This window comes from Peromyscus maniculatus, chromosome X (genome assembly GCF_049852395.1).
Source record: "Peromyscus maniculatus bairdii isolate BWxNUB_F1_BW_parent chromosome X, HU_Pman_BW_mat_3.1, whole genome shotgun sequence".
In the NCBI taxonomy this organism is placed as follows: Eukaryota; Metazoa; Chordata; class Mammalia; order Rodentia; family Cricetidae; genus Peromyscus; species Peromyscus maniculatus.
This window is the reverse complement of record NC_134875.1, coordinates 58,268,557-58,294,275: the sequence shown is the minus strand read 5'-3', so window position 1 is coordinate 58,294,275 and position 25,719 is coordinate 58,268,557. Positions and strand designations below refer to the sequence as shown.

Here is a 25,719-nt window from a genome sequence, read left to right as displayed (position 1 = left end):
ATTCACTGTTTGTACTTTCACACTTGAACCATGCCCTATGACGATTTTTTTTTTTTTTGAGAAACTACTCAAGACTCTGGGAAACTGCTGGGTCATTCAGAATAAGCATCTTAGGAAAGATCATAGAAGCAGCTGAGTCAAACTCGCCCTCCACCAAGTAGGTCCTTGACATCCAACTTTATTATTCTGTGTTCTCAAGTCCCAATTCTATTAACCCAAATAATCAGGCAGGGGTCTCTGCATTGAAGGGGACTACCAGTTTAGGCTCAGTTCTTCATTCCTGACCAGTTCCTGTGTTCCTGGAATTTAGTCAGCTTCCTGATAACGCTTCAAAAGATTCTACCACCCCCGCTACTGCCCAAATAACTTCCACTGGCCCTGCACTTGAGAGCAGCTTCTCCCATTTCATGAATAGCTGTTGAGCACCACTCTATGAAGTATTTTGCAAAGCACTGGAGATACAGAAATGAGTAAACCATGGTCCCTGTATCTCAGAAATATGCACACATGAACACAGTACTTTGTGCTACATGCTATCAAGGAATTGCAAATTAAATCTATGAAAATTTACAGATGTATCCAATTCTGTCTTTGGAAGCTGCAGAGTTGGTGAGGTGAGGTTAGCTGGTGGCTTTCTGTATTTCCCTGATCTCTAAGGCTTTCACCCAAATTTCTGGCTCCGTGTTTTTTATTTAATAAGACCATTTAGAAATTCGTCTACACATAGACAGGAGAGGGAGAGATAGAAATAGACAAAGAAAGAAAACACTATTTACATGTGAGGGTTTTTACAGAGGAAGCCGATCTTGCCTTATTAAAATGAGTGTTTTAAGGGGTGGGTGTGTGTGTATGTGTGTGTATACCATGTGTATGCAGGTGTTGTGGTATACCAGAAGAGAGCATCAGATCTCATGGAGGTGGAGTTACAGGCAGTTGTAAGCCACTCACAGGGTGCTGAGAACATAACTAGAATCCTCTGGAAGAGTATTATGCATTCGTATCCACTGAACCATCTTTCTAGCCCTATGAGTACTTTTGCTGATGAAGGAGAATGGAGGGAAAGATGGGTTGGAGCCGACTTATATGCCTCTTAAGTATTTTTGGCAACGAAGAAGTTTATAAATCATTACACACAGTAGAAATCCATCAAGCATCTTTGTTAATGCTTTTTTATGTTAGAACATCATATGATTACAGCTGGAGATGTAGCTCAATTGACAGAGTGTTTTCCTAGCATGCATGAAGCCCTGGGTTCAAGTTTGGTGGCTCACATCTGTAATCCCAGCACTCAGGAGGCACAGACAGGAAGATCACAAAGTTCAGGGCATCCTTTGCTACATAGCAAGTTTGAGGCCAGCCTAGTTTACATGAGAGCCTGTTTCAAAAAATTAAAACCAAAATAATTATTAAATATATAAACAAGTTGAACAATATAAGAAACTTGATTTATATGGCATATAAAGAACTATATATCCAATTGTAGGTATACCTCTCAAGCACACTTGGAATATTTACCCCAAGAACTAATCATGTACTAGGCTATAATATAAGTCTCAGTAAATTTAAAAAAAATGTATTTTCATACAAACCATAATCTTTGACTTCAAGAAAGTTAAATAAGAAGTTAATTTTTAAAAGATAACTCTAATCTCAATACTGTCTGAAAATTTACCAGACACTTCTAATTAACTCATAGGTAAAAGAAGAACTCATAGTGGACTAAATTCATCTTTAATATCTTAGCAAATAAACCTGCCTTTTGCCTCACCACCATGACTGTTTGCATACTATGGGATAGAATATTCTCTAGGAATTCAAAAGGGAATGTATGGAATAAAAGGTAATGCTTTCCTGTGCAATTAATTAAATGAGATCATTTTAGGGCAAAAGATAACATCACATTTTGAAAACCAGAATTAAGAAAATCAATAGAGGCACAGGCACAGTTGAAGTCAGAAAGCCAGACAAACACGGAGTTATAGAAAAAGCTATGGCCATTCAGACACTCTCAATTTATGGACACTAGAACTTAATAATAGTGAAGTTGGAGTCTTAGAAAATTTGCTATGCCACTTCACTTCCATTCAGTCATCAATGTATAATCAAAAGGGCCAAGTCTTGGCTAAGATCACTTGTCAAAACTTGAGCTCTGGTGGACAATTTGTTCGTCCTGTGTGGTCATGTAGTGTTAAATTTCATTGAAATAGCATCTTGGTAGGGCCTGGACCCAGAACAAGGTATTCTAGAATAGGTAGATTCTTTAGTTAGCAATTGCATGCATTTATTGCTAAAGGTGAGGATAATATTCCATGCAAATACCAAAGCAAGGGGAGAAACTGTCAATTTATCCACCAGACCAGAAAGTTGACTTATGTCTCAATTATTAATAGTTCTAGCAGAAAAAATAGAAAATATATAGGCAAATTAAACAATAAGTTGGATTTAGTGAACATATTTAGAATTCTACATAATCTGAACCCTGGTCCTACAGATTAAGAAACAATAGTGTATAACCATTAATGCTAACTCCAACAAAGCTAGGTTTTAAGAAGAGAAGGAAGTAGCTAACTTTTCTTTTTTCTTTATTCCTCTCTCATATATTACATCCTGACCATTGTTTCCCCTTCCTCCACTCCTCCCAGCGTCCCCTACCTCCCCTCTCCCCCAGATCCCCTCCCCCTCCGTTTCCCTTCAGAAAAGAGCAGGCCTCCCAGGGATATCAACCAAACACAGCATAACAAGTTATAATAAGACGAGGCACAAACTCTCATATGAAGGAGCTATCTTTAAGTATCTTAAATTCTAAAGATAGCCTTTAAAAGGAAAACAGAAAGCATGAATAACGAAGATAGTGGCATCAGACAGTGTTGGATGCAAACTCTGGCTCGACTTATTAGCTAGATGGCCTTTGGAAATACCCAAGAAAGTCATGCAGATGTATGCACTCCTTAATAGCACTTAGATTAAAAAGCACTATTGGTGTTCAAACAATGAAAAGTGATGCAAATTAGGAACACTCTTTGCAGGAGAAAGAAAATACAATAGATTTTATTCTGTGTTACATTTGTTGAACACACTAATACCCTCCCTCTCTCTCTCTCAAACATGGAGACTAATTATAAATGTGAATATGGTAATATTTGCGTTGAAACTAGAAACTTCTGCCACATATGACTCCCTTAAAAGAAATTCTTGAATATGGATTCACACAGCCAGAAGCTTAGAACAGTACCTGACATACAGTATGATTTCAATGAATCAATGATTTCAGTGAGTATCTTCACTCAGAGATCTATTTCTTTTTGTGTGTTTAGATTTACATCCACAAAAATTGAAAAGTGGTAATGGAGGTGAGAGAGGGAAAAAAAAAACAGTTGTTTTCCTGATGTAGTGTGGGTGCTGGTCTTAAACACTTGGACTGTGGAGCCAGACTGAATTTAAATCTCAACTCTATAGTTCACTATGTGACTTTGCGTAAATTGCTAAACCTCACCAGTGTCTTCTTTATTTGTAAAAAAAAAATGTGTTTATACATTTGTAACTGAATTTACACACCTGATCTTGTTTTGTAAATGTTAAGTGAGCTTTAAAACACGTAACGTGTGTAAAGTTCTGTGAACACACAGATGCTGTGCAATAGCTTTTTTAAAAAAGCCTAACTCCTTATAGGGAACTGAGCTACCCTACCACATGTCACCACTTTATATATGTTCATTCACAATTTCAGATTCTACTGCATCTTGAAAAAAATGGTCATTTTATTTTAAATAATATGGGTTGATCATGAATTAAACTCTAGCTAGACAGTATGTGATGTTTTCAGCCTTTTTTAAATCACTAATTAACACTGATAGCCTTACATACAACAAAAGGATTTCTGAAAACCTGACTCATGCTCAAGGGCTAAAAGGTTGAAGTGATATTAAATATTTTTCTAAACTTACAAATGCTAATTACATTATGTTTTCACATGTCAACTCTAATGGATTATCAGTCATTTCCCACCAAAGGATAATGAACAATTTTGGTAAAAATTATCTTACTCCGCATAAAGAATGGAACCAGATTTGTTCAAAGGATGTTAGTTTATCCATGAAGCCCTACATTAAACTACTCTTGCTAAGTCAATGTTTGTATGCTATACACAGACACTGGTTTTGTAACTTTCTTTTTATTTATTCTTTGTGTCTTTCACATCATATATCTCCATCCCATTAATCTACCCATCCCTTCTTATCTGCCCTCTGCCCTTGCAACTCTCCCCCCCAAATCAAATCAAATAAAATTTAAGAGAAAATAAAAAAGAAGAAAAAGAAAATTCTCATCATGAAATCTGTAGTATGACACAGTGAGTGAGTCACACAGTATATATACCCTGTAGTCCATATGTCTTTACTTTCCAGTGTTCATTGCAGAGTCATTGGTCTGGTTCAAGGCCTCTGGCTTCTGTTACACTATTGATGCTGGGCCCTCACTGGGACTCCTCTTGGGTATCCTCTTGTTGCCCTGTATCGTGGAAATCCTGTAGCTTTGGATCTGCAGGACCTGCCCCTTCATAGACTCCAGCAGATCACAGATGGGGTGGATGTTGGGGTGGGCCAACTCATAATTGCAGGTTGGTCAGCCCACCACGTCTCCCTGATCCTCACCACCAGGGCGAGTTCTCCAGTATTTACCCGGCTAATTCACCTTATGCAGCAAGGAGCAAAGGGGGACCAGCTCTCCTGTTTTCATGCCCTCAGGGCCAGCTCACTCACACCTACACCACCAGGTCCAGCTCTACTGCAGACACTGGTTTGTTATGAGAGATTTATATTACTGGATGCCAGATTCTATATGCATTTGAACATAGTTATTTAGAGGTGATTTGGTTATGTCAAACAAGTAATGTGATGGTGCCTACATGTTTGAAAGATGACAACTGAACTGAGCTACAAGTTGGGCATAGTCATTGAGAGTTACCAAAGGTCATATCTACTGACCTTCAAGATGAAGTAACAAAGAATGTGTATCTTCTCTGCCTGAAAGAACAAAAAATTGGCAAAATACATGCAACAATGGTGTTTCCTGTACTGTGAACATGAGGCAATGTGAGGCTGTGATCTCTGAAATGACGAATATGTGGGGTGAGACTTTTCGTTTTTCTAGCTTACTGTCTTGAGAGAGTTTTCCAGCCAAAGTATAGAGGGGGAAATGAGGGAAAGCCTACTAAACTTCCCGGATTAAGAAAACCTTAGGTGACCAGAGTTCTCGAGACAGAGTATGTGGTAGAACAGCATAAAGAGAACCCTTCAAGTGCCTACACAAGGCCTCCTTCAAGCATCTAGCAAAGGACCAAGCAATCCAAGGCATCCCTGTGATGAAATTACTCTAGGTCAGGGAGTGGTCTACCTGAAATGATTCAAAAGCACTGTGTCTATCATTCAGGTAAGACCAGAAACAGTGTCTATTTCCACAGCCAGACTGTAAAACCTCATGATTCATAGACCACTGGCTCCAGAACTAAGTCTTATTACCTCAGTAGTGGGCAACAATTAGGCCTATGTTATAAATTGCTCTGATCATGCCTACTAAATCTAACCAGAAAAACCTGAAAGAATCAATCTATTTTCAAGTGATATAAGTGCTTCCAAACAGCTTCAGTGAATCTCAAAACAGAGCTCAAAAATGTTTATGATACAAAAATATACAATACCTAACAAAATAAAATTCACCCATATCCAGTACCCATTAAAAGTTAACAGACATTGACAAAAATCAGGAAAATTCAGTGCATAATATGGAACAAGATCAACTGAAAATGTTCAACAAATTCCAATATTGGACCTAACAAAGACATCAAGAATGGTTACTATGGCTGCATTTCATGTGTTTGAAAACTCAAGTAGGGATATGGAAGCTGTAAATTAAAAGACTGCAGTCAAACCTAGAAATATAAAACTACATACACAACACAACATTAACAACAGATTAAACATTGTAGTTGAAAGATAATAAGCACGAAGACATGATAATATAGAAAATGATGCACAGTAAGAAAAATTATGAAAGAAAAGAAATGCAATGAGTTGCAGGACAACTCCAAACTGGTATATTCCAAATAGAGTAATGAATGGAAGTGGGAACACCAAAGAATCAGAAAATAAGGAACTAAATTTGAAAAATACTGTGAGGTTCACAGATACAAGAAGCTCAATGAACTTCAAGAATAATATACAAACAAAGTCATGGCATGTAGCATACCACAGTCAAAGCACTTAAGACAAGAAATAAGAAAAGTTAGAGTAGGGGACAAAGATACATTGCACACTGATACACAGAGATAATGATGAAAGCACATTAATTATTGAAAATAACCATGAAAACAGTGGAACGACATCTCTAAGATACTAAAAGGAAAAATACAATCCATTTAAAAATCCACATCACAAGAAATATTATTCAAGCACAGGTGAGTGGCTAGAAGAATGGCTCAGTGGTTAGGACAGCTTACTGTTCTTACAGAGGACTCAATTGTAATTCCCACCGCCCATGTTGGTGGATCACACCTGTGTGGAATGCCAGCTCCAGGGGATCCCACGCCTTCAGCATCTTCAAGCACCCTCACTCATGAGCACACACCCTACTTAAACCCACACATAATTAAAAATAAAATCAATCGTTTAAAATGGGGGTGAAATGCAAACCTTTTTCAAGCATGAAAAAGTTGAAAACCGAGGGGTTGGAGAGACTGTTCAGTGGTTAAGAGCACCAGCTGCTGACCTTCTAGAATGCTAGGTTAGATTCTCAGCACCCGCATGTCGGCTCATACTATCCGCAATTACAGACTCTCTTCTGGCCTCCTTGGCACTGAAAACACGTGGTACACAGATATATGTGCAGGCAAAACACCCATACACATGAAAAATAAAATTTATTTTTTAAAAAAGGTCAGTAAGAGCCGGGCGGTGGTGGCGCACGCCTTTAATCCCAGCACTCGGGAGGCAGAGCCAGGCGGATCTCTGTGAGTTCGAGGCCAGCCTGGGCTACCAAGTGAGCTCCAGGAAAGGCGCAAAGCTACACAGAGAAACCCTGTCTCAAAAAAAAAAAAAAAGTCAGTAAGTAAAATTTACAACAGAGTAGAAAGAAAATTTTGTATGTCACTCAATTTTGTGCTGCTAGGACAGAATACCACAGACTGGATAATTTTATAAAGAAAGATATATTTGGCTCATGGCTTTGGAGCTGGGAACTTTAACATCAAGGTATAATATCTAGTCTTTTTTAAAAATTTAGTGGCTTAAAGTATTATTTCATTTTATAAATTATTTTATTGATTGATTTTATTTTTGTGGTGATAAGGGGCCACACATACTGAGCCATACCCTAACCCTTGTGAATACAATTTAATGAGGGAATTTTAAGTTTCTAATTATTCAAGATGATGAGCTTCATCATATTTTCATACATACATGTATTGGCTAGTTTTCTGCCAATTTGACAGAAGTAACTTCAATTGAGAAAATGTCCCCAATAGAATGGCCTGTGGATAAGCCTGTGCATTTTCTTGACTGATGATTGATGTGAGAAGACCTAACTCACTGTGGATAGTGTCACCCCGGGGCTGGTGGTCCTAGGTTCTATATAAAGCAGACTGAGTAAGCCATGAGGAACAAGCCAATAAGGAGCACTCCTCTATGGCCTCTGCATCAGTTCATGCCTCCAGGTTCCTTCCTTGAGTTCCTGCCCTGACTTTGCTTCATGGTGGACAATACACTATAAGATAAAATAAACCTTTTCCTCCTCAACTTGCTTTGGGTCATGGTATTTACCACAGCAATAGAAAAAAAAACTAGAACAGTGTAGATGAAGGATTTTGTTATATTCACTGCACACTGCCCTCTTTTACCCCCTCCCCACATACACACTGATAGCCTTATGTACTCCCCTATACACTTATATGTTTTTAAATACAGATTCTGAATATTGAAAATGCAGCTTTGTCTTTTTGAAGCTGACTCATGTCACTTCACACATCTTAGAAGGTCCTTTTTGTTCCATCATCCATGGCAGAAGGTTTAGAATGGCAACAAAGTACATGTACACATAGAAAGGAGGGTGGGTATGGAAAGAGAGATCTCAACCACTGTTATACCAAACCCACTTCCACAATAACGTTCTAAGTCCATTCCTAAGGGTGGAGAGCTCATAATCAAAACATTGCCCACTCGTCCCCACATCCCAACACTGTTACATGGAGGACATTAAGTTTCCAACATGCAACTGTTGGAAAACACATTCAGACTCTAACAGAAAGCAGAAGCAATGGATGTGTACATTATCTTACATCATTCTGTACAATATTCTGATTATTTAGATTCAGGTAGATTATTATGTCAATTATATCTTCTAATATTATTCCTAATTTTTAAGATTAAATGTACAAACTTCCTTTTTGTAATCATAGATTTTACCATCACAAAATATGTATAGGGTTCTAGGAAGCTTTAAATTAATTAAATATTTTACTTGAAGTGTTTTTCAAATAGAGAACAATATGAACTAGATTTTAAATATTCATTTATATAATTTTATAGCCTTACCACATCTGTGCAATTTGTATGAACTATAATTCCATCATTTCCCCTCCATCTTCTCCCTCCAACCCCTCCCATGTTCCTCTAAATAAAGACTTTCAAGAAGTTTTTCACAATTTGTTAAAAAATACAAACTGCAGCATGATCAGAGCGTGGAAGGCAAAATCACAGCAAAACATTTGAACAATGAATACATGGAACTATGAGCATTGTTATTTAGTTAGGACATCCCACAAGGCATTTCTTTCACTTTTGGATGCATGTATTTTGTGAAACATCAAATCGAAAATGAACACTGGTTAGAATCAGATTTTCAAAAAGCCATAGCATAAACCAAATTTTTGTTTAAAATCACTGCTCTTGGAGCTGGTGAGATGGCTCACTGGGTAAAGGCTCTCACCACACCAACCTGATGACCTGAGTTCAATCCCCAGAGCCCGTGTAAAAAGCCAGATACTGTGCTACATAGCTGTAATTCCAATGGCAAGCAAAGACCAGGGAACTGCCTAGCTCACAGACCCAGCTAGCCTAGAGTAAGCAGTGTGTAGCACAGAAGAAACACCGAAAAAAAGGGACAAGGTAGATGGAGAGAACCAACGCCCTAAGGTTGCCCTCTGACCCCTCCACACGTGCTGTCATGCTTGCAACGCCACACTCACATAGACACCTCTCCCTCTCTCTCTTCCCACCATCATCATGATATAGTAAAAGCATTTGATATCACTGCTCTCACCAAAATGAGTACATTTTACTTTTAATAAATGTTAAACAGTATTTATCATTAATTTTTCCTTATTTCTAGTATTCTAGCTTCATAATATGCCATTTGTACAGTACTAAATAAATGTACCTATTTTACAGGTTAAAAATTGAAATAATAAGGGTAAGTAATCAAAAATTTTGAAAAGCTGCCTACAGGAGAATAGAGGGAAAGCACTCTTACAAACTACCTACCCTATGTTTTCTGAATCGGCTTGGAGATAGACATGCAAGGTAACGTTAACTAGGAAACAGGAAATCTTTCTGATGACTGCAATGCAGTTGTCCTGGTTCACAATCTGTCTTAAGAAAGCAGTCTTAAAGCACATGTCAAAGTGGACTCTATTGTCTGTCACCAAGAAAATGGCAGGATTTGAAACAGACTGTGGTAAAGCACTGTCACAATTAATGCTGTTTAATGCAGAAGATTCCAAAACATGGGGGAAGGATAGTTCTTCAGGGTTTGAAACCCCAGCACCCACGTGGGTTTACTTATTTGATAGTCTAAAGGTAAGAGAGTTGATTTTAGAGTGTGGGAAAGTGAGAGGTAAAAATCCAGAGGAAGTAGTCAGTCTCTATAACCTAAAACAAACAAACGAACAAAACCATGCCACATAGAAAAGAAAGTTTTCACTGAACACTTGTGAGGCTGAAAGAATAATCACAACTTAGGATAACCGAGGCTACATAGCAAGACTGTGTCTCAAAAAAAAAATAAGGCAAGAAAAGAGGGGGAAAGAGAGAAGGAAAGGAGAGAAAGAAGAGAAAAAGAGGAGAGGAATGGAAAGGGGAAAGAGAAATGGAGTAATACAGAAAGAAGGCAGGGAGAAAACAAACAAGCTAGTTTCTAGGGATTCATTCAGGGTCATTTCAGAAATCCTGTCTGGATCCTGCTACATGCAAAGGAACTAGCTGCAATATAGTGTCCACATTGGAATACTGTGTTGGTTGTTGTATCAACTGTTCCTTTCCATTTAGGGTGATGTCTCTCCTAGAAGTGTTCAATAAATATGCTCACGGAAATAAATATGTCTTAACTATCTAGTCTAGACTACTAAATGTAGCAAAGATTCAAATGGGAAAGCTGGTAGATTTGGCATCTTAAAGGTTTAAAGTTCTTTTTGGTAAACTCCATTAACCGTCACTAGGGCAATAGCAATATCTGAAGGAGATCAACCAAAAGCACTATCACAATTAATATCTATGACTATCCAACCCCCTTCTGCCTCCTGGATTTGTAAGTATAAATTTATCTAGCCCCACAGATTTTTCCATGAGACTTCCCTCTACTGTCCTAGTAGTCACCTCTGAATATTTTTATGGTTTCTGCTTCTTTCCCAGGCTTGGAGTTCTGAATTCTGCACTGTGTACAAAATGTTCACTGATTGGGTGGACCAACTATGTTCTAAGCACTATACAAGCTAACTAAGGATAAAGGAATAAGCATAGTTCATGCCCACAAAGATCACACAGTCAGAGAAACAGACACTTGAACAGACAATCATTTAAAAAAAATAAGCAAAGAAATGAATATATGCATAGTGGGTACATAATGCTGTTCTTAGAGACCATGTATTTTTTAAATGAAATCCCAGGGCCAAATGCAGGAGAACGTCCCATGAATTGCTGTGCAAGGAGCCCCCACAGGTGCTCCCAAATGTTGTCATTGCTCTTGGTTGCTGAGCAGAATCAGATAAGCCACTGATACTGAGGAAACTACGCACTTGAATAAGTAAGCTGGAACTAAATCGGAAGCTTCCTCTCCAGTAGCTGGCATTAATGGTGCTGGGAGGTGCTAACTAGGCTTCTGGGTGAGAAAACTCACCAACGGTCTTACCCAGTTGTGAACTCTGTGTGAGTCAATAATGACTTGCCAGGTAAGTGCAACAGTGGCAGGGCTATTTAGAGCACAACCAACCACTTTCTAGGTAGAGTTGAGGCTCTACCTAGAGTTACCTGCTCCATGGTAAGAAATACATGCCTGTTACTGTAAACCTGATCAAAAGCCTGAAACTAGAGAGGCCCCAGGCTTTAGTGAGAAATGTAATACTGACATTTTGTTAAATGTACGTGTAACTAAACCGTCTCCTAAATGTGTATGTTTATAGCCATAGATTAGTGCTACCCTCACCCCAGATCAGAGAAGTTTCTTTTTGCAGTTGGTGATGGTTGATGCAGAGACCCAAGTGTTTCCAAAGTGCTGAGAAGTGAGTGTTGAGTGCTCAGCCCTAAATGGGACAACTCTGCCACTGCCTCTGAGGCCTGGAAGAAGGGGTAGAGAGGCTGAAAGAGCCAGAGGATTGGGAAGAGTTTTATGAAAACTTACCTTCTGGATATGATACCATCATTGTCATCATTTACACACAGCAGCTGCGGCTACTGCCACAAGATGTGTACCAAATAATAATAATAATAATAATAATAATAATAATAATAATAATAATAAATGAAAGTAAAAGGGGAACTAGTGTGGAAAAAGAAGGAGGTCAGCAGGAGTGGGAGAGGGACAACAATAATGGGGTAAATATCACCATACACTGAACACATATATAAAATTATCAACAATTTAAAAATTAGTAAAGCCTCTAAAGCCTAAAAATTGATTACATACAGTCACGCACACACACATATGGTAGCATGAGAATATTAAGTTGGAGCCTCTAACTCAGCTGGGGAGAAAGGGGACGAGGCAGAGAATTAGCAGCGGGAGCACATGAACTAAATGTAAGTTTAATGGGTAGCAGCTGGTTTACCAGTAGAACGGGGGCTTTCCATCAAGAGGGAAAAGCATGGAGGCATAAAACCACAAGCTAGAACAAGCACTAGAGTGATAATGACTGACAAATTATAAAGGGAGGGTGGTAAAGGGGCAGAAGGTCTGGGGAGCTTGGCACGTTATGCACAGAGGCTTGGCTAGTTAGCTTTTGACAATACGACACGCTGAAGTGTTTCAGGTAAGGCAAGGACATTTTAGAGCACTCAAACAGTTGTGAAGACTATTGATTTGAGAAGAGTGTGACATAAATCCTGGGAGAACATAACAAGAAACAAGTTCACAGCACAGAAGTAGTAGAGAGGGAAAGGAGAAAACGACAAAGGTAACATGGAGGTAAAATCTGCAGGACCTGCAAATGTTCTCTAACACAGAAATAGCCTCTCCTATGAGGACTTGGAGTTCTGATGGACTAGATTTCTAATTAAGGACAATAGAGCATAGAACTGTGCTTAAAAGCACTGGATCTGAAGCCAGGCTGCCTATGTTCAATCTGCATCTTCATGACATTTTATCTCGATGAACTTTGTAAAAGTTATTTGACCTCTGAGTCTCAGTTTTCCCACTTGAAAGAATGGCAATAAGAAGATGTCCTTCCAGTGGGTTTTGAGGATTCAAATATGCATCATGAGTAAAAGGCATAGCATAGTGTCTGGCCTGGAATAAGAACCCAATATTGTTAGCTGCTTAGTTTCAATTATTATTAACCATATGCTTTGGAAAATATATGAGCATATGGCTGTTTTGACATCTTTCTATGAAATTTGAGAAATCTAATCAGTAATCTTGCCCAGATGGAAAGTTGCCCGTACCTCTCTGCATGGATGTAGACTGGTAAGCATAAATATTAAGCAAATGTTAGTAATTAGATATGATCAGTTTTAAAGATATTTATTCATACACTGTTCCAGACAGGATTTAAAGTGACTTATAAAGATGCATAAAACATAGAAAAATATCATGAATTTTTAAAAGTAGGATCAAAAAAAGAAAAACAGGAATGGAGACAAAGTAAAAGATTCAAAGCCATGGTCCTAAAGCAAAGAGCAAGTGAGGCTTCACAGTAAGTACCTGGACTCGGCGGCAGTCGGGCCTCCCACCAGCTCATCCATGGAGCACAACCTCCCCTCACACAAGCAGCAGGCCTTGACCTCTCTGGCCTGCTGTCAACAGTTTTATAGTGGCAAAGTTGTCTTCTGTTTTTCCCTAATGGTGAGAAATTCACAACTAGCTCACAGTTCTCCATGAAGGTTTAGGATCTCAAATATCTTTTCTCTAAATGGGTTCTATAAAAGGGGTTTGCACGTGCTGTGATGGGGTGCAGTTTTAGCCCATTTTAAGATATGTACCAACTAGGGTGGTGACCATGTCGAAGGTGACAGCAGCTAACACTTCTTTATTTTATTTTATTTTATTTTATTTTATTTTATTTTATTTTATTTTATTTTATTTTATATTAAGAAAAATTTATTAATTTTACATAACAAAGATCTCCCTCTTCCCTCCTCCCACCCCCACAGTCTCCCCCTCCCAACCCACCCTCATTCCCTCCTACAAAAAGATAAGGCCTCCCATGGGGAGGTACATTTCTATATTTGCTCTGTACTGGGTATTTTTCTGAACATTTTCTACACATGGAGTTATTTAGTTCTTAGAATCATGCCATGAGGCAGGTTCTAAAATATTGTGTACATTTTACAAAGGAGGAAAGTGAGACACAGACTGAGCAAATAACTTGCCCAAGGTTATATACCTGGAAGAGACAGTCTGGTTCCAGAGTCCAAGGTCTCAGCCATTACATGTACCATCTCTTTATAGTCTGGAAATGGTGTTCTGCACAGTGATATTTGGAAAGGGGGACATTTTATGCCTGGGAACTTGAGGTAGGTTTTTAAAGTCATTACCTACTAATGGATCAATGTTCAAGAGGCCCTCAGCCTGGCTTATTTTCTCATCCCACTGACTTCTCTACAGACAGGAAAATACCCGCTCTCCCCACATCTCTTCTTTTTTTTTTTTTTTTTTTTTTTTTTTTTTTTTTTTTTTTTGGTTTTTCGAGACAGGGTTTCTCTGTGTAGCTTTGCGCCTTTCCCGGAGCTCACTTGGTAGCCCAGACTGGCCTCGAACTCACAGAGATCCGCCTGGCTCTGCCTCCCAAGTGCTGGGATTAAAGGCGTGCGCCACCAACGCCCGGCCCCCACATCTCTTCTAATGGACAGTGGTAGCACAATGTGGGGAGCAAACGGAACCAAGATGAAATTTCCTCCAGTACCTCTTAGGATCCTATGTGGGGACAATTTTCACCAGCTGCTATCTCCACAGTTAACTTTCAAAGTCGTCAAATACTGTTCACAAGTGCTTTGAGGAAATTTCCACGGCAGATACTATCTACAAGTCTAAAGAAAGTCCTAAAAGGAAGCTATGTATCCCACTCTACACACTGCTCTTTCAGAGCTGCATACATGAACATGTGGATGTGGCCTTATTTTCATGATCTCACAATCAAAAAAAAAATCATGCTTTTCAGGGCTTAAATCTACCACAAATCCTAGATGCAATTCTCCATACAGGTGGTTCACAGAAATATTAAATTTCATAAAAATGAGGTTGTGGGTCAAAAATGCCCCACCTGGCAACAGAAGCAATAGCTATTAAGAAAAGCCTATTTAATTCTCTAACTTTCAAAATCTGCACTAGAACATTTTCCTCTCCTGTGAGCCAGGCAGACTCCATAAGGGCCTATAAGGCTGAATGGTGAAAGACTGTGGTGAAAGACTGACCAGTCCACCACCTTTATACTAAAATCCATTTTCTTAACGGCCAAAGAGTCTTCAAAACTCAAAATGTCCAGCATGGGGGTGTACCTGGAATCCCAGTAAGCAGGAGACCAAGGCAACAAGACTGAGTTTAAAGCCAGTCTGGGCTATATAAGAAAATCCTGTCTCAAAAATCCAAGAACCAGGGGGTGTATTTCAGTGGAACAGCATTGACTAGTCATTCACAAAGCCCTGCATTTGTTTTTTTTCCAACTCACCCCATCCCTATACCCCCAAATAAAGGAATATTAGAAAATTAATTCATTTACACTCATTGTTAAGTGTGTTCAGGCTGTAATTTTTCAATAAAGCTTATCACCTTGTAACTTCATTATCATTCCCTACTCAATAAGCTTTGATAAGGCTGAACCCCCACAGGGAAGACCCTGTTCTTTTGCCAGGGTCACAGATGGTGGAGATTTCTAAACTGAACTCTAACTGGCATCTGTTTCTTGCAGGCCACGTCACCTAAAAAGCACCCACGCCATCCTCTTAAATGAGAAATCATGATGGCTCATGACTAATCCAGCCCATGTTCACACCTAGCTGTGATTTCATGCATTTGGCTTCTTTTTAATTTTAGGGATGCTGTGATCTAGCTATGGCCATAGAAACCTTAAACACAACCAAATAACCTGTATTTGAACTTTTACTGAGCTGCATATGTGGCAGATCATTTTAAAGTGTAAATTTCTTTCAAGTAAAATGTTAATAAATACATATGTGAGTATTTGTACACAGAAGGTAGGGAAATTACAAAATATAAAATAAATGTAATATATTAACTTACTGCAAGTCTTTCTTGCCTCCTAAACTGTTTAACCATAATTACTTGACACGTTACTTCAAATCCCTAGTGCAAGATTAGTACATGCATTATCAGCATCTGCTGTACTGCAGAAGCAATGCTTTAACAGTTAAAAAACAAAGACTAAAGAGTTACAACTACTAAAATGTCCAACGTAGAGCTGTACATTTCTTTATTTTCAAAACTGACAAGATACATGAAAGTACCTTTAAAAGTTCTAAAGGGGAAGAGATATGAATTCTCATAATGAAGTAAGTAGAATTTAAGAAAAGTAAAGCACTCAAAATATCTAGATGTACTTTCTTTGCACACATATGTAAATATTTGCTCTTGTATTATTATTAGTCCTAAGTAGAATTACACATAGAGGAATCTGCTTAGCAATGAAGTTATCCTCTTATTTTGTAAATGTCCAATTTTTAACTATATATAAACTCCTTTACTGGATTGTAAGCTGTATGAGAGAAGAGACTTTGTAGATTATGGGGAGGGAAGAAAATGGAACTTTATTTTGTTCATCTCTGTACCTTCAGTGTCTAGAGTGCTGCTTGACCCACAATATGCACTCAATCAATATTTGTTGAATGAATGAGCTGGCAACAAAAATACCACTTATCATTCAACCACACCCAAGAGTTTATGGCCCAGAACTTCTCCACCTTTGATATCATTGACTCAATACTCCTCTCTGAATTTAACACCTTATCCTTCTTCTATCTTGTTTACTCGGCCATCTCTTCCAAGCCCTGCCTAATCCCAGCCTCACTGCACAGTCTTCCACAAACCCTCTTTCATCCAGTCAGCTCCTTCCTGTCTTCACCTCCTTTTCCTAGACAGTTTGGATTCTATTATTCCCAATGGCCTCTTGTGAGTGCCTTCATTGACCACTAATTTCATTACAGATATCTGATTTTTAAAAAGCCTAACCCATCTGAGCTCACTTGTGCACTTTTATGCCTTCATGAGAGCTCCTGGAATCCAATGAAGAAAAGAATCACCCTGGTAGATTATTATCCACATGAATTCTTCATCACCAAGCTCACCTTAACACTGCTTGGCACCACAAATATGCTTCTCTGGACCTGGCTTGCCCTCCTATTCTCCACAATACCTGTTGCTCGAGTGACTCTAATATTCAACCCAAACCTTGCTCCAAGAGGCTGATCTTACATCTTCTCTCATCATAAGGAAATATAAATGCCAACAGACAACTTCTTACTGCTAAATCTAGAAAATTATGCTCATCTATGCCCACTTATGGTGAACCTCCACCTAATTCCAGATCCCCTCCCATGAAGCATAAGGACTTTGCTGTATCAATTATACCTCCTTCTTCTCATCAGCCTTTAGTGATACTAATTGAAAAGTGAATTCCCTATATTTCAGCCCCTCTCCTAATGTTACCTTTTCTCTGCTTGTCAGAGCCAAATTTCTCTAAAGAATTATACATATTCAGTACCTTCAATTCCTGATCTCCCCAATTATTACTCAACTCATCAGTCTAGCTTTCTACCTCATAGCACCCTAAAATTTCTTCTATGATGGAAAGATCCAGGAACTCCCCAAATTCAATGGACAATTCTTAGTCCTTCTCTTTCTAGAATTCTTTTGGTCCTTAGCAACACTGACTATTTTTAATATAACATCACTGACCATTTTAATAGCACTATTACATTTGGAAAAAACTATTAAGCTATCATTCAAAATGTGATAGACAGACAGGAAGACAGACAGATGGACAGATGAGGAATGAGGGAGAGAGAAAGAATGAGAGAGAGAGACAGAGAGAGAAATTCAAGGATGAACAATATCTAAAGCAGCAGAAAAAGGTCCATCAATAGAAAACTGATTAGTTGTGATACATATAATAGTAAACTATGCAGCTGTTTAAAAACTCAGTTCTATATACTGATGCTGAAAGCTTTCTGCAGGATATTAAATAAAATGCATACATTATGAGTTCATTTGTATTTTTAACATATAAATATAAAGAGATGGAAAGGAATAGATGGAAATATCTTACACAGGCACACAAACAATGTCTGGAGAAAAAGACAAACAAAAAAATTCCCTCTAGGAATTAAGATAAGCAGAGGCAATACAATTATATTTTAACTCTTACTGGGTCAAGTAATAAAAATATTCTCATATCTCTGAGCACACTAAGCTATATAAGAAAGAAACTGAAATGAGACAGAAGAATAGCTATAAATATTGGGAGAAGATGCTGTGGGCTCTTCATTCTTAAGGAGGGAAAGAAGAATGGTTAGTGGTATCAAATAAGAGAGGAAAACAGCCAATAGACAGAGAACACAAACAGATAATCCTTAAGGGGGGGAAATCAAATGGTCAAGATATATCCAAAAGAAAAAGGTTCACACTGGCAATAAATGTTTTAAAAGTGTTTGGTTTTCAATTTAAAAAATGCAGAAAGACAATGCTGATCTTCTTTTTTAAAGATTTTTTTTTATTTATGTGTATTTGTAGGTGTGTGGCTGTTGTATACTCTGCCTGATGTGGGTGCTGGGAACCAGATTCAGCGCCTCTGGAAGAGCAGCAAGCTCTCCTAACCACTGAGTCCTCTCTCCAGCCCCAATGTTCAACTTTTTACAAGAAAGATATAAAAGGTATTCTCATACTTTCTTGATGAATGTAAACTGGTAAAAAATCTATTTAAACAAGCTGGTTTTTCAAAAGTTAAACTTTACAGAACTTTTCCCAGTTGCAGTGAATTTTATGATACACTGTTTAACACATGCCTTCCTTGCTGAAATGTCCCCCCCCAAAAAAAAAAAAAAAAAACAGTGTCTCTCTCCACTCCATCTCAAGTGTATGGATGGCCAGCCCCAATACAGGGCTCCAAGTGCATTGCAAGTCCTCATAGCTACCACACTCTGGGTCCTCAGCAGATAAAACCATGCTTTCTGATATGACACTGGAAATCATTAAACGACACAGACAACAAGGCACTTCTGGTACCTAAACTGAAAAAAATCTACAAACACAAAATAATGCAGATACCACAGGAGTTTTCCATCTCTTCAAAATACCCTGAATTCAAGGTACTTTGAGATAGACAAGGACATGAGATTATCTATGATCTATCATTTCAATTCCTCATTTGCTGGCATTGTCTAATCTCTGACCTTGTCATTTTCTGACACAACCATCTAGACAAATCTCTCAAAGTAGATTGTCCACAGTTATTCCAGACCTGTGGCTGGTGAATGATGCTGGAAAGAAATATAACCAGCCTCTGTGACTTGAAGTAGAAACAACCTACAATAATTTTTTTGCAGCTTTATGGAAGTATAATTTACCAAAGTTGTACATATTTGCAGTAAATATGATGCTGTGAAACACATGTGCATAATCTTGATGGTGTGCCCTTCTCTTCATCCTTCTCAGATGCCACTGGAGCCCGTCCCCACTCTTGTTAGGAGGACCACCCTCAGGATCCCAGCCCTCCACAGCATCACTAGCTTTGCCCTTCCTCTCTCATCTCAATGAAAGAGCTATTTCCCTTTCTCTAAGTCTGGTACTTTCTCCACTTTCATTGTGCTCAATCATCACCCCCAGCTTCCTCAGGGATGCTGTATCATCTAACTATATGTGATCTGCTCATAAACAGGCTTCTCTCTATCCTGGATTTAAAACAGCACAAAATTAATATCCTGATATTACTCCCTGAGCCTTGTCTCCTTCCCATCACAGCCAAGCTTCTTCAGTGAAAATTCCTCATTGTCCCAGACTCCAGGTAGGGCTGACTGGTAGAGTACCTGCCTACTATGCATAGGACTATGGGGTTTGATCTCTACCATAGAAAAAAAATGAAAGAGATATTTTTAAAAGATCATCCATCCTTAAAAAGGGCATGAGTAAAAAAAAATACTCTTGATAGTAAATGGTTAAAACTAGGTCTTGCTTACTCAATTTTTAAAATGTGTGTGTGTGTGTGTGTCTGTCTGGCTGTCTGGCTGTAAAATTTGTCTTCCATTGATAATAATTGTATGTATTTAAGGGATAGAATCAATTTTTTGATCTATGTATACGTTATAGAAAGATTCAGTCTATTCTTTTTTAATAATATACCGTTCATCAGCAGCGGTCAGCATGCAGTGCAATAAATGACTAAAACTTATCTCTCCAGTTGAAGTGGAACTATTTATCCATCCATCAATACCTCCCTTGCCCAGAAGGCCACTTACTAGAATGCCTTTCCAGGGACTGGGAAGATGATTCGGTGGATAAGAGTTCTAATGACGACCTGAGTGTGCTCCCCAGAACCCCTGTAAAATGCCAGGTATAGACAAGGAAGGTGGAGCCAGGAAGACAGGGCTTCACTGGATGCCAGCCTAGCCAAGACATGGCAAGCCCCAAATTCAGTGAGAAACTCTGGCTCAAGGGAATAAGGCAGGAATTCTAGAGCTGGGCACCTAAAGCCCTCCTCTGGCCTCTGGATACACAACCATAAGTACATGTGTGCACACACAGATCTATCTCACACCTATACGAAGCTAGTCCACAGAAACATTTGTATATACTTGACCATCGTATAAGAATGTTCAGTGTAGCTGGGCAGTGGTGGCACACACCCTTAATCCCAGCACCTGGAAGCAGAGGCAGAAGGATCTCTGTGAGTTCAAGCCCAGCCTGCTCTACAGAGCTAGTTTCAGGACAGCCAGAGCTACACAAAGAAACCCTGTCTCAGGGAAGAAAAAAGAATGTTCAGTGAAACTTCACTGTGACTTAGACAAGGGTAGCAGGGGCAGAGGAGATGGAGGCATATGGAAGAATGCATGATATAGTTTGAATCTGAGATCAGCAAGAGTTCAAACACTGAATATGGTGGGCTAAGAAGAAGACAGAAATCAACGGTGAGCTGACAAAAATCTTGGTTCAACTGACTAAATGGATAATGGTACCCTTCTTCTTAGTCATAGGGAGCTGAATGAAGGGTTAAAGATGTTTGGGCAATCAATAATCCTCATTTGACTATGTTACCCTTGAGGCATCTATTGGATGACATGTAGAAATGTCAAATAGGTCACTAAGAACATGAGGCATCAGCACAGAAGAAAGACCCAGAACAGAAACATTAATGATGAGTGCCCAGAGAGATGTTACAGCTATGGTGCTGGATGAACTTCTGAGAAGGTTTTGGGTGGAGAAGCGAGCAGGCTGAAACACTCCAGCGTTCAATGTTTGGGGAGATAAGTTTTAAAGAGCCTAAGCAGTTATTTGTGCAAACTTAAATTTCAAAGAAGCCAACACAATAAAAGGGGAGATGTACACACTCACTACCTTCTCCAGGGCCTAGCTCCTTCCAAGTCCGATGTTAGCACATGCGTTCTGGAGGTTTCTCTGGCTGGATACTTCAAACTGCATTTAAACAAAATAGCACTTTTGTTTTGCTACACAGTTGTTGCCTCATCCTATAGAGAACCAGTATACAGCTAGGTGAGTTCTGTAAAAGCAGTACTCTGCTGGAACTTCTCCAAACAGTCCATAACCCAATAACCACCGGCACTTTACAAAGGTCAAGGGCGATAAGACGAGACACCTAATTTGTGCATCTTTTCTCCTTTTCAGCTCTTCACTTCCCTGTTGCAGTCACCTTCTGTACCCTCTGACTGGCTTTGCCACATGCCTAAAAGGCCTCAGGACATCTGCTAATTCACACCTCCTTTCCCAGTTCAACCACTGTTAGGAGAATGAAGCAAGGAGAGGGTTGCTTTACATTTCCACCCACAGAGCTGGACTTAAACATAAAGAGGGGGCTCTAGTCAGGCATGTTGGTTCACATCTTCAATCCTGGCACTCAGGAGGCAGAGGCAGGAGAATCGATTTGAGGTCAGCTAGGATACACAGTGAGTTCTAGGCCAGCCTAAGATACATTCTGAGACTCTGTCTCCAACAAATTAGAAATTAAAGAGAGGAAATCTTTATAACTAGGTCAAAGTTGTTATCAGGAATAGAATCTCAATGGGACAAAGACAGCAGAAGGAAAGCTGTGTGAAAACTGGACCTTGGGCATCCTTTCATGTATATGGTAGCAAACTGAGAAGGTTTGGTTATAGGCTCAGGAAAATACAAATGAGTTCCAGTTCCTAGAATGGCAATGCCATTCACTCATTCATTCAACAAACATCAGTATGACCCCTATGATGTGCTCAGAACTCGGCTTCCATTGGCCATCACTGAATACAAAAGACAGTAATTCTTTTCCACGTGGCCTTTGTCTTATGGGGTGGAGGTGAAACAATCAATAAGCAAGACAAATGTAGGACAGAGGTAGAAAGAATGTTTAGGGAAGGAGCTGCAATTTTAAGTGGGTTGGTCAGCAACTGCCTCCCAACAGAGGTACACCACTTATGAACAAACCCCTACAGTGGGTTCCAAGTAGCTCAGGATGGTTTCTTCTTATTCCAATCTCACCACTTCTTGAAGACATTGCATCCCCAATCCTTAGCACAAATATTTGTGCTTCAGGATTCGGTTACTGCCCTTACAAAGATTACAAGCTTCTAGATGGAAAAACAGAGCAGTATTCGGACCTCTGTTGAAGTGTAAACAAAGTCCTTAAACATAGTATAACTAGTCATTCTGCTTGAAGGGAGGAAGTGTGTATTCAATGAGGTTGTCTCAAAGGCAATGAGTCTTGGCTAGATCCTGAGAGGTGAATAGGAATTCGTGAAAGGGAGGGATATGAATGGCTAGTTTCCCAGAGGAAAAACAATAGTTTAAGTTCCAGAGGTGGGGTTGAAGAAGACATATTCTCCCAACTATCTCTACCTAAACCACAAATAGAAAGGGCACAGTATCACTCCACCTGATGTGGCTTGGTTGCATACACATATTTCTGGCAAATACTTATCAGCTACTACACCTTTGTCTCTCCCAGGAAAGGAAGAAGTTGAATCAGGTGCCCATCCCTAGAATCTAGGCATACACCTCTAAAATCCAGGACTATGCTCTCCTAACTTCAAGACCATTGCCATGGAGCTGAGAGCTTTAGAGGTTTCCTTCATCCGGGCACATTCAGGGGTAGGTGCTTAACAACAGCAACATGCAACTGGCTCTGTGTTTAAAATTAACTCAGTTATGATATGAATGGGGTGCTTCAACTCCTCCACAATGCATCTAAGGTGAAAGCAAGGACCCAAACTTAAGAGCTTTACACAAGCTCTGTCCCACTGTCAGAATGTGGGACACTGTACTTTAGGACACTGTAATTAACCTCTCAGTCTCCTTTTCACCCTGTCATGGTTATAACTGTAGCACCTGTTGTATGGAATTAGTATGCAACTTGTCTGAAATAACATGAGAACTTACCATCATGCCTGACTTCATCCATTCACTGTACCATCATTACCGTAGTTCCAACCTTGAAGGTAAAGTGCTCAGAGAACACCAACCAGAATGCTTCATACACTCACAGCCCAATAATCCCAGAACAGACCTCCAAGCTCAAGTTCACCACTCTGACCTAGGGTGTAGCAGCATCTGAAATCATGTTACCAGTGTTCATAAGCCACCCAAATGGAGCCTCACAAACCAGTTTTTTTTTTTGGGGGGGGGTTCTACTAGAATTTCCAGCAGGTGTTTACACACACACCAAGAAAAAAAATTGCCACAGTTCTCTCCATTAAACATTGTTTTCACTACTTCAGGGTAAATTTACACTTTAGTTCATTAACTCCTTAATATCTAGTTCATTAACTCCTTAATATCAACATATTTATGAATAGTGGGGATATGAAGCTGAAAGAGCAGAAGGGTATCCAGTGAAAAGAAGAAGAAGCAGAGAACAGATGTGATACCTGTAATGGCAGCACTTTGGGAGGTAGAGGCAAGAGAATTGCCAGCCAGTGTGAGTCCAGCCTGGTCCACAAAATGAATTCCAGACCAGTCTGAGCTAAAATGATAATCTGTCTCAAAGCAACAAAAACAGAAAGGGGGGAAGTGGGGTGGGGCGCCCAGGGATGTAGTGGGACTAATTTTTCCCACAGACATACAAGACTCAGTGTCGATCCCGCTAGAAGCAGTATTCTAGAATGCTAGGTCCTCTGGTCCTGAAGCTGCCGCACAGGAGGGAGAAAAGGGTTGGTTAAAGCAAAACCCATCACTTTTTTTAAGCTACCAGAATTTTAAGCGAATTATTTGGGCATCAAGTTCTCCTCCAACCCCATCTTCTCCAATGCTACCGGCTAGGGGAACACTGGTGTCCTTCTGCCAGAAGCAATGCCCCAGCCTGCTTGAAGGGAGCATGATAAGGGAGTTCAGCTCCAAAGTACCCAGCTGCGTCTCCAGCCCCAAGCCCAAAGGGAGCCCACTGAGGCAGAACTCACAGTCAACTAGCCTTTCGCCTGTACCTGTGGTGGAGGGACAAGGCGAAGCTAGGAACATAGAAGCCTGGAGGTCTCAGAAACCGCGTGGGGCCACCGAAGGAGCTGGACTGCCCAACCCTGCGAGGAGCCCTCACAAAAAGGTGACTAGCCACCAAGTCCGAGGAGGACCCAGCTCCGCTAGAAGCCCGTCCCAGCCCGCAGCCGGCCAGCTCTCCAGAGGGGCCAAGGCTGGCGGGAAAAAGCCTGGGCGCGCAGGGTCAGAGGTACCTGTGGGGAGGCAGCACCCAGAGACACCGTCCAAGGGAACCGGGCAGAAGCAGCCCGGGAGAAGGAAAAGTGGCAGGGAGGGACCGCCCGGAGCAGACGGGAGGCACCGCGTGGGGGTGCGGTCCCGAGACGCGGACACGACAGAGGTGCCCGTGTGGCAGCTGGGGACGGAGGACAGGGACACACAAGGTACAGCAGGACACATGACCCCCCGGGGGGGGCGGCGAGACACGGGGCTGGGGGTCCTGGAAGTCTGGGACAGAGGGCGAGGGGCGCTCAGACACTAGCTGCCTGCCACCTACCTGTCACCTGCAACAGGTGCTACTAGGTGACCAAAGCTCTGGGTGCCGAAGGGTAGGGAGGGTCTCTAGTTCCGAGGAGACCAAGACCGCAACCCTGGCGGCCGGCCCTACTCACCCTCCCAGGAGGCGGAAAAGCTGCAACTTTCCCTGGAGCGGGGAGGAGCTGGGCTCTTAAAGGGGCCGCACGGAGCGCAGGGATATTTTAGCTGAGGGCCAACTAGCAAAGAGAGTTCTGGGAACCCAAGCCTTAAGGCACTGGAGGAATTTCCTCCTGAGTTAGCAGATTTTGAAGACCCACTGGATGCACCTCCTCCGCCATTTACGTCTATCCTTGTCCACACTCTTAGATGATGGGGGAAGGGGGGAGTTCACTCACCTTTTTGTTCAGCTTGCCAGAAGTTGTCCAACTGTGAAGTGCTTCTAAGAAAACAAGGGTCTCTCTGGGGGAGGGAAAGATATCTTCTTCAGTGGTGTAGGCATTGGTAAGGAGCCCCTGCTCCTGTAAATAATGACCCAGGACGTTGTAAGCAATCCTGATGAAACAGATTTTGGGTCTTCAAAAATAAATAACTTAAATAAATTTGAAAAAGAATAAAAAGGGGACTAGCTAGGTAAAGAAAGGAGATCAGAAGGAGTAGGGGGAACAGGAGAGGGTCAGGAGATAAAAAGTGAAAAGGGAGCCTGAATATTATTTGGGGAAAATATTAATATATGTGCCATTCAGATTGACTTCTTCTTTTTTTTTTTTGAGGCAAATAAAAGTATCCTTTAGGCAAAGGTTATAGATTAAACTCACACATTCACACTCAAAGGCACAATTGGTTAAAATATTCAACTCATTAGAAACTAGAGAACAAATTAGAACAATAATGAGATTCTTTCGAAAACAGTTTTGTGGGGGGAGGTTGTAAGTAGCATTTGATGAGGACTGATTAATCACCAAATAAGCACTTTTGTAACTACTAGCAGGAATATATGCTGCTTTGAAAGCATTGTGCACTGTTTATCAATACACACTAAAATGTTCATATTTTCCCACATCGCCACCTTCCTCTCTGTCCCTCTTT

The 25,719-nt window shown here is 40.2% G+C and overlaps 1 protein-coding gene across 4 annotated transcripts in view; it reads right to left on the bottom strand.

Annotated features, from left to right (window-relative positions):
* Sytl4 (synaptotagmin like 4) overlaps nucleotides 1-24,801 on the bottom strand; it is a 51,927-nt gene extending 27,126 nt beyond the window's left edge. For 2 of the 4 annotated variants that reach the window (XM_016004991.3, XM_076562524.1), the window contains exon 1: nucleotides 24,653-24,789. The gene's annotated coding sequence lies outside the window, so the exon portion shown is untranslated. Of the gene's footprint in view, nucleotides 1-21,036; nucleotides 21,115-24,652 lie in introns of all 4 variants that reach the window. The other 2 variants (XM_076562523.1, XM_006986416.4) reach the window with 2 other exon arrangements.
* Nucleotides 24,802-25,719: the final 918 nt, after the last annotated feature.